This window comes from Panthera onca, chromosome X, assembly GCF_046562875.1.
Source record: "Panthera onca isolate mPanOnc1 chromosome X, mPanOnc1 haplotype 2, whole genome shotgun sequence".
In the NCBI taxonomy this organism is placed as follows: Eukaryota; Metazoa; Chordata; class Mammalia; order Carnivora; family Felidae; genus Panthera; species Panthera onca.
In genome coordinates, this window is record NC_138357.1 from 51,202,566 (window position 1) to 51,212,429 (window position 9,864).

At 41.8% G+C, this 9,864-nt stretch overlaps 1 pseudogene; it reads right to left on the bottom strand.

Annotated features, from left to right (window-relative positions):
• Nucleotides 1-280: 280 nt before the first annotated feature.
• On the bottom strand, nucleotides 281-6,273 carry LOC145713753 (large ribosomal subunit protein uL29 pseudogene; annotated as a pseudogene).
• Nucleotides 6,274-9,864: the final 3,591 nt, after the last annotated feature.

Sequence of the window (9,864 nt, forward strand, 5' to 3'; positions counted from 1 at the left end):
AAAAACCTTCTCTTCCAGGTTGGAAAGCAAGCACTGTCTTGGTTTGATGTCCAATTAGAATACCATTCGTCAAATCTTTTGCTTCCCATAGCACTGGTGAATGGAGAAACACAGTGCCTCCTCTACAAGGGAATCTCCAGATTGGACAGAACATGGATAGAGAAGAACTGTAACAAAGGAAACAACAACAAGACTTTTCCATCCTTATTTACTGTGCCATTTCACTTATTTTTTACTTCTTTTTTTTCCAGTTTGTTTGTGCTTATTGATGCTATGATGCTCAGGGCTTGACCACAAACTTTTGCAGTGGATACAACTGTTCCTTTTGCTGCTGCTTCTTGGTCTTCAGCTTCTTCTCATGCTTGCTAAGATGGTAATCCATGGCATGTGTTTTCTTGGTCTGAAGACCCAGAATCTTGTATTTCTTGCCCTTGTAGAACTTTCTGAGGTTCGCTTTCTGGGTCTGGTTAATAATAGTGTGAATGCAGACAATGGATTTGCAAACAATTTGGATCTTGGAGAACTTGGATACCATACTGTCACTTTAGTGACATAAAGCTGGTTCAACTCCAACTTTAGGTTGTCTAGCTGTTACAGCAGCTCCTCCTTTTTTCAAGAAAGACCTCAAATTCTAACCTTTGCCACCTTTGGTGGTTGCACAAGCCACCACCACCTGCTCTGAGGAAAAGTGTTTTTTGCTTCTTAATTGTACTTCCCACTGCCACATGTACATCCACACACACCCTACAGCCACCACAGCCACCATTTCCGTAGATATAAATGCTCTTCATCTGTCATGGCCTAACTTCTTTTATTTTAATTTTTAATTTATTTTTTTAGAGAGGCAGAGAGAGAAAGCAAGGTGGGGAGAAGAGCAGAGGGAGAGAGAGAATCCCAAGCAGGTTCCATGCTCAGTGAGGAGCCTGATATGGGACTCAATCCCATGACACTGTGATCATGACCTGAGCTGAAATCAAGAGTCAGATGTTCAACCACCTGAGCCACCCAAGTGTCCTTCATGGCCTAACATCTTTTTTGGCTGTGTTTAATGTGGGTTTGCTTATTTACATTTTTGTTTGGAGGAGAATGGCAAAATTGATTAACCAAAGAAAGATACAATATCAACTGAATGTGGAATCTCTTATGCAAAAATAAATACAAAAAGCTTCTATCCTTAAATGCTAAAGAAAAGATTAATTTGGAGGCACTGGAGATGTTAGCATCAATAGTCTGGAAAGGCTTTTGTTATCAACGTGGTTAATTGTTCAAAGGCCATGGTCACCCATGAAGCCAATTTAAGGCCAAATAATGCATCTGCACAAAGAGTTTTCTTTTTTCAATAACTGTCAATAATACCGCAAATGGAACACAAAAAAATTGATCATGTCCATATCATCAGGGAAGCAAGGCAACTAGCCTATAACATTGAAGGGTCTGAGTTTTTAACTAACTTTTTAACTAACTAACTTTGTCCTTATTGTTGAAAAAAATTTAAAGTATGAAAGCAAATCCAACAAGGAAAATACGAACAATGCAAATAACAAAAGCTTCTTTCCTCAAAAGGAAGACAAAATCTAGAAATTCTTCTGCTAAACTTGTCACCATCGCACCATGCCATGTGACATTACTTAATTGTTTAAATTGTTAGCTTTTTGCTTTATGAAGCAGTATAACTCAAAAGCTAAGAGCGTGAGCCATAGAGTCAAACAAAACCCCGGTTCTCATTTACTAGCCACATAGTCTTGGGTAGATCATTTTTTTTCTTTCTAAGCCTCAGTGTCCTCATTTGTAAAACTGGGATAATAGTAAAGAGTCCAGGCTTTGGAGCCAAAATGCTTGGGTTTAAACTCTCTGTTCCACCACTTACTGGCATTGTGAACTTGAGCAAATTGCCTACATTCTCCATGACTCAGTTCCCCTCCCCCTTAATAAAGTAGGGCCAACTAATTATCAGAACCTCACAGGATCATTGTGAAAAGTATAGAATATGCATAAAACACTTGATAAGACCTCAATAAATGTAAGTCATTAGTGATGTGGTTTTAAGTGTTAGGGTTTGGAGCTGACAGCAAAGAAAGAATTCTTAAGACATTGTCGGTGCACAAAGGTGTTTTTTTTAAAGCATGGGGACGGGACCCGTGGGCAGAAAGAGCTGCACTAGGGTTGTGAAGGGTGACTGATTATATACCTTCAAGTTAAGAGGGGTTTAGGGATGGTGTAAGCCTCCAAGGTACTTTGGAAACAAGGTTTCCAGGATTCTGAGGGGGCTAGCTATTGTTAGGAAAAGATCATTTATTACTGTTTAGCAAAAACTCAACCATGAGACCCTTCAGATGTATATCAGTGTGCCATATTCTTGGAGGATGATTGCTAACATATATCTTGGTGGGTAGAGATAAAGGAAGTTTCCAAAGGAATTTTTATATCTTAAAGGAGACGTACAGGATCCTGGAGGTCAGGATAATGTTAAGCTAAGATTGTCTTTTGCCCTTAGCAAAGTCGTCATCATTGAGGCAGCTTAATTCCTAGAGGAATGTCACTTTGCCTGTTTCAAGCACTTGTCAATGAGCTGTAGACAGTAAGGAAATTTAATTTTTCATTTACTTTTGTTTCCCACATCAGTTAGTACCCACCTCAGAAGGTTGTTAGGATAAAATAAGATAATGAATGAATAGCTTTTAATTTCAGTATAGTAAGTGCTCAATAAATGCTAGATTTTGTTATGTGTTTTCCTTTTGACTCTCCAACTGGCTTTTAAGTTCCTAGTGTTGGAAAAACAAAGTTATACCATAAGACAGCCAGCAGGGCTAACAAGAGAATTCCAGTCCCTGCCTAGAGACTCCTCTTCCTGAGTTCTTCCTGCTCTGCTTGCCGCACGTGCCAAATTGCCATGAATGCAGACAAGACAAAACCATAAATTACCCCTCGCACTTGTACTTGGGGCTCAGAAATATGGAGAAACTGTCTCCTTTGAGTCCATCGATGTAAATAAAACTCTGATCCACCAAGATCTCTGAGTGCCTCTTGGTTTCTCTGCCAGCGATCCAGACTGGTTCTATAACACTAGAAGAATGGTCTTCTATTCCTTTTATTGATACTCTAATGTCTAGCACTGTGTTCTATGCAAATAGGAGTGACTCAACTATAGCCAAAGGAAAGAATAAAAAAACAAGTCCTTATGTGAAAGTGGAAACTCGAATATCAGAACTTTAGACTCACAAGCCATGAAAGATTGGGTGTGTTAAAATTGATGGTTTGGTCAAATAACATATCTGATTTTGGCAATTTATAAATATCATCAATAGACAATTTGACTTCAATTTCTTAATTGTGGAAGGGAGGAAAAATAATTTTCTCCCTATACTCCTAAGTTTGTGTCTGTGTTATGGAACGAGGCTGGTACGCTGGCGGAAAGACCAAGTGGCACTTGGAGATCTTGGTGGATTGGAGATTTATTTAACACCGGGGGGCTCAGAGGAGACTGTTTCTCCAAAGGTCTGAGCATGGAATGCAAGTGGGGAGAGTAATTTATAGCCAACAGCCTCCATATCCGTGGCGGTTTTCGCGCTCACAGCAAACAAAGGAAGAAGAAACCAGAGGAGGGGTCTCTAAGCTAGAGACCAGAGTTTGTTTTAGCCCCATCAGCCATCTTTGGGGTACTTTATGCACTTCTCCAACAGTCCTTCCTTTGATGCCTTTAAAAAAAACTTTTAGTAGGCATCACCTTTCAGTTTTACAGGTTGGTACTCTTGGAAGGCTAAGATACATGCTGTAGCTTGGCAAGCAAGGGTGTTTTCAATAAAACGTACCATGGCATTCAGCATACAGGGGCCTATGGATACAAGTAAAATTATGTACAGGAGGGAACCCCGCCAGGTCAGAAAGCCAGGATGCCCAATCCATGAGATCCCATCCTTTCCACTGGTTGATACTTACCTGTTGTCTATGTCAAATTCTTTCCTTGAGTTCCTTAAACTTAGTTGTAACTATTCCTGACTGTTCCATGAAATAGCAACATTTCTCCCCCAGAAAGATGCAAGTCCCTCCTTTTTCTGAAGTGGGGAAGTCAAGGCCTCGCCTATTTTGGAGGGTCACTGCTGCCAGAGAGTTTATTTGGCTTTGTAAGGTTACCAGAGAATCTGCCACCCATTTCATGTCTTAATTTAGCTCTTGAGATAGTCTATGGTATAGTCCTATGGATGAACCTATACCCCCATTCCAGTTCCTATTCCTGTCGCAATTCCTGCTCCTATCAGAATGGGTAGCAGAATTGCCAGTCTAGTGCAGGACTTGGGACTAAAGTCTATTAGCAACTGATATTCAGTGTACATGGATATCTCTGGGGCTAGGAAGATGAAATAACATGTCTGAGTCCAGTTGGCTTCTAAGCATCGGTAGGCCAAATTAGAACACAGATAGAACACCCCAGAGATTGAACATAGGGTTGTATTCCTCTTTAAGGTTATATTGCTTCTGCATAGGGAGGTACTGTTCATACCTTCAGGGACTGTATAGATTAAATTGTTGGCATTTGTGAGATGAATACCAGTGGCCAGTGGTCCAATTAAGACAGAGGTGTTGGTTTTGAGATTTTCAGGACCTTCCCAGGTCAAAGGGATAGGAGTGGCTAAGTAAGCCCTTTGGCTGAGGGTCAAGCATATCCAGCAGGTTTGGGTGTGATTATCTATTTTATGAAGGACTTATAGAGTAGTGTTGGCCCAAAGCTGGAATGGGGAATTGGTAAGCATCTGATTCAGGGCTGAAAGGCTCAAACCCTGGCAGGCTGCCAGGGGAGTGGTCGCATTTATGGCTTATATCACCCTGTCCTGGGTATCCTTTATACCCTTTTGAAGGGCCTGTCTTGCATCCCTCCCCCATCTGAGATCCCCCATTGAGGAAGGTAAGTGTAGCAAGCTCGCTTCTCTCTCTGGAGGCCCTTGTTGTGACATGGGTTCCTGACATTTTGGGTTATCCCTATGGTCCAAAACTTAGTCCTTGAGGCACCGGGTTACTGACAGAGAGTGGGTGTTTTCCCTTGTAGCAATCTTTGTGGAGGGAGGTGAAGGCACTGAATGCCCTTGACACCCCTTATTGTCATATAACAATCCTGGGGAAAAAGTGGGTAAGCGGCAGTTGTGAGGGTGAAAGAGGTTATCATAATATACAGGCAATACTTAATAATCCTCCCATCCAGAGGAGGTATGTGAGACCCGGCATGCATCTTTTGTCCCATGTCCAGCTTGTTGGTGCAGTCTCTATCAGCCCAAGCACAAGAAGTAAGATCCGGGCTATGACACCAGTAAAGGACAAGGGCTGGCAGAGTTGCATCCAAATCCCTGGGCTCGGTCCATATGTTGAATCCTCAAGCTTCTGCTATGTGCAGGCCAGCCAGCTTCCGGGGTGTGGAGCAGGGCTGGAGATCTCAGGGGCCAGTGTCTTTTTGAAGATCAGTTTAAGCGGGTTGAATGGATCTGGATCACTTTGCCAGGTTGAGGGTTACTCTGAGTTGGCCTTCTTAACTCTGGAGTTATGGACGCATGGGGTGATACCTGAAACTGAATCCTCTATTTGGTTGTATGTCTGTAAAGTCCACCTCCAAGTCTTCGAAAGGGGCGGGTTTCTGGGAACTGTCAGATCAGGTTTAGGGAAGATATGGTTTGCATATTTAAAGATCCATCCTGTTTTCCAGTTGTTTAAATAATCATATGCCCGTGGGGTCTTATTATTATCCCCATAGAATAACAAGCACAGAAGATTGCCTATACATGAAATACTGTGACAATTTTCTGACGTTTACCTCAAGTATCTAGTTTAGGCAAACGACAAACATTTAAAGGCAATCATAACTAGAATTTAACAATCATAACAGTTCATTGTTGAAACATAGTTGTTCTCTCTAAAACCCCTCTTTCCAGAGATAGACAAATTGAGACCAATGTATTTGTAGAACAAATCCAGTCTTAACAAATCTGGCCTAATTATTTATATAAGCTCAGTAAGAATAGCGATTGATCATGAAGATCTTTTAAAGTTTGCTTTGCTGGAACCTTTTATAAGGAATCTCTGGGTTGAACTTTTAGTAGCCTCTCCAGGCCAGAAGCCAAAGCAAATATTTGCCATCAGAAAGGCCTGCAATACTTGTAGAATTGGGCAAATTCCTCTTCATGAGGTCCCCAAGATATCGTGAGGTTCCTGCACCTGCCAGGAAGTGACCTCCTTTACTTACCTGGTGAGGCTGCTGGGAACTCTGTAAGCAAGGCACCAAGCCAACATTTCCAAGAGGCTTTATGGCTCCACGTTTTATAAAGCCAACCCTAATTCCTTAAAGCTGTCTGGTCATATCTGAGTCTATGAATGTCATCCTCAAATATGACATTCCAGTCAAAGCCTTGGTAAAATAACCGGTATTTCCAATGGTCACCTGTTACAAGATGAATAGATTCTTATTGAATTTATGCAAACAATTGTAATTGCCACGAAAGAAAGAATACTCATTGAGAGTTTTGAATTTCAGGGGAATAATGTAGAGAGAAAAGATAAATGCTTCAGTTTACAAATGCATACTTTATGACATTTTTGTATGTCATCGATATCTTAAGAGAAAGTTACCTTAATCTGGAAGAGGAAACATTAGGGAACCAGCAATATTTTCAACAAGAATCACAAAACTATAATCTTCCTCAGTTCATTTAATCCCATGTTCCTAATTCTTGTTCAATTTGAATGCAGCTTTTTAGTTCTGGAAATTCTTACCCATTTTAGTATTAATTGTAAAGATGTCAAATATCTGTATTTGTCCCCAAAGTCCTTTTTATAAATCTCTTTGAAGACGAAACACATTTTGTGAGAGAATAAGAACAATTATAAATGACAAAATCTCAGAAATAGACATCGTTAAAGATCTGATGAGAGTTCATTATGATGCAATTGACAAAGAAATTCAGTTACTTCTGTGACACATAACATCTCAAGTAATCAGAATATTAAGTGATGACCTTATATCAAAACATTAAAATTTTAGGAATTGCGTATATTCAGGCAGTTACAACATTTACCTGTGCAATACAATCTAAGGTTTACTATCGTATGACAGCTTTTCCAAGTAACTTAACATCCCAAATAAAAGGACCTAATTGGTCAAAAAGACTTCATTTACCATTTAAATCCTGAGAAGTTTGTTAAAACCCCATAAGTCATAAGTGCATCCTAAATAGGATTACAGATCATTAAAAATCTTACAATTTTATGTATTCAACCAAAGTGGCAATAAAAGATCCCAAAGGTGAATGTATAGCATTATACAGTTGTTATCAAAACCTAGCTCCTTTAACATTCAGAAGTTTTAACTAAGTAATCAAAGACCTGATAGAGATGACACCTAAAACTTTGATTTTCCCGGAGGATAAACCTTTGTTTGCATTGTCTTATCAAGAGGAGTTCAACAGTCAAGAAAACTGTCATTTGAGCAGAGAAAAAAGCAGGATTTCAACCTTATACTAGTGTACTTTTAAGATTCCATTCATCTCAACCTTCTACAACTTTCTTTTGCTTCTAAATTTTGTCCCAAAGCCTTTTCTTTCCAAATAACCTGTCTCATTTAGGACAAAATTACCTTCTTCTACCCTCAACGAAACTGTATTTCCATTCCTTATATCTTTCTTATATACCTCCTATTTTCCTACATACAGAGTTGCTTTCTTTATTTTCATCAGTCTTAAGTACATTTAGCAGAATTTTAACTCTTAGGAAACTTTAGTCTCCAATTGAAGACTTAGTAACCAATTGAGAGGTATTTACATCAGAATTTTTTTAGATGGTAAATTCATGAACCAACTAAGTACAAAGCATGTTTTCCAATAGGTCCGAATAGCCTCAATTTCTCAGCAATAAGAATTTGGAAACACAAACCTATGTTCAATAATCAAAGCTTTAGCATTCCAGCCTATTTGGAAAGTTTCAGGTTACCAAGGACCTTGGAAGCTATCTTAACAATTACCCATGAAAACTTTGAGACAGACAAAATTAACTATCATTAACAAATTGCAACAGAGATAACATGAGCTTATTTGACCTTTGTCCATAACTTTAAAGACAGGTCCAATAAACTTAAATTAGTTTAAACATCAAATATGTTTCACCTGCGTCCACCTAAAAGTCATTCAATTTTTCCCCATTGTCAATATTCATTTGGGGCACCAGTGGAGATATCTGAAGTGGGTGGTCCAATGGGGGGGTGCATTTTGCTCCTTGACTTGGAGGGTGGGAGGAGGAAGCAATCGTGCCTGAGACACTGAGGATGGTATAGAACCACACCCAAGTTGGTGCAGAAACATGAGGAGGGAGGGGAAGGCAGAAGCAGCAACTGCTTGGGAATATTCCTTAAAGTCCCTGTCCTGAGGTAGACTAACCACAGTTAGTTCTAATTCTAGCCGTTAACCTGGGAAATGAGGGAGAACCCTCACATGTATTAAGCAGAGGAACAGGGAGAGAGAGTCAGTGCCCCCTTTTAGTCTGGTTCTATCTTGGCTAGACCAATAAGGTCCCCTTCTCGAGGTTCCTCCTGATTTCGGCTGGGTTTTTGGGACTTTCCCTGGTTGGGAAAACCTATTCTTCTTAATGTCCTTTCCCCTTGCAGTAGAGTCATATTTATGTCCTTCTCAGCCCCTTTTTCTGATCCCCAGAGCGCCTCTTGATATCTGTGGATGTGGACCCACTTCTGGAGAGCACCTGCGCCTGGCCGAGGGCACCGTCTGCCACTTGGCCTTGTGGGGAGGGTTCTCTGGCCTGGAAGGGGAGGAGAGATGGGCGGCTGCTGTGGCAACATCTTGGCTGAGGAGGCCTGAGGGGGCAGAAGCAGAGGTGGCAGGGGAGGAGTTTCAAGCTCAGGGGAGAGGGGAGGGAGCCTAAAGAGTCATGAAGAGGGGAACATTAGGGGAGTGGTGGGTCGCTTCTTTGGCTCCCTGGGTGAGTCTCCGGATAAAGTGACTAAAACCTTTGTCTGTCTCTCCTGGTTCCTTCGCGACCCCACAATGCTCCCATGAGGTGGAGTCCCAAAGACAGAGGTACAGGGGCTCCCCCTCCAATGAGGAGACCAGCCAGATGCCCACCTGGCAGTGTCCTGAAGGAACCCAGGTGACGCTCAGCCCCACAGGTCCCAGCCTTGAGACCCATGATCAGAAACATTCTGATATCACCACAGACAGAGTGCCATCCATCATGGAGTCACAGACTTGCCCACTCAGACTCCATGACCCGCTGGGGACCCCAAGCGTGCCTGCCTATGGAGCCACAGAATCCAATTTAGCAGGCAAGCTAGACTGAGTCACACATTCACATTCATATACACACCAGAGATTATTATATTCCCTACCATAGAATCCCTACCTATGAGACTTATGAAGTCTTGGGGAGTGGTCAGGTCCCCCTTGCACTCTTGCAAGTGGGCCTAACCAGATTGGGCTCCAGCCTTACCAGTTTTGACATTGGGTCCATATCCTCACCTGCCAAGTCCCCTGAGTCCGGCAGGAAAGGTGGAGTGGGGCGGGCCTGAAGGGGAGAAGGAGACTGCCCAAATTTAGGCAGGGTGCGAGCTCTCCCTTGTGATCCCTCATTCTGTCACCGCCTTGCTGTTCTCCCAAACCGGTGGCAACAATGGGCCAGCGCGGTTGGGTTTCCCCATCAGGGAACCAAGTATGTTACAGAACCAGGCTGGAACGCTGGTGGAAAAACCAAGCGGCTTTCGGAGATCTTGGTGGATTGGAGATTTATTTTACACTGTCAGGCTCAGAGAAGACTGTTTCTCCAAAGGTCTGAGCCTGGAATGAAAGTGGGGAGGGTAATTTATAGCCGACAGCCTCCATATCT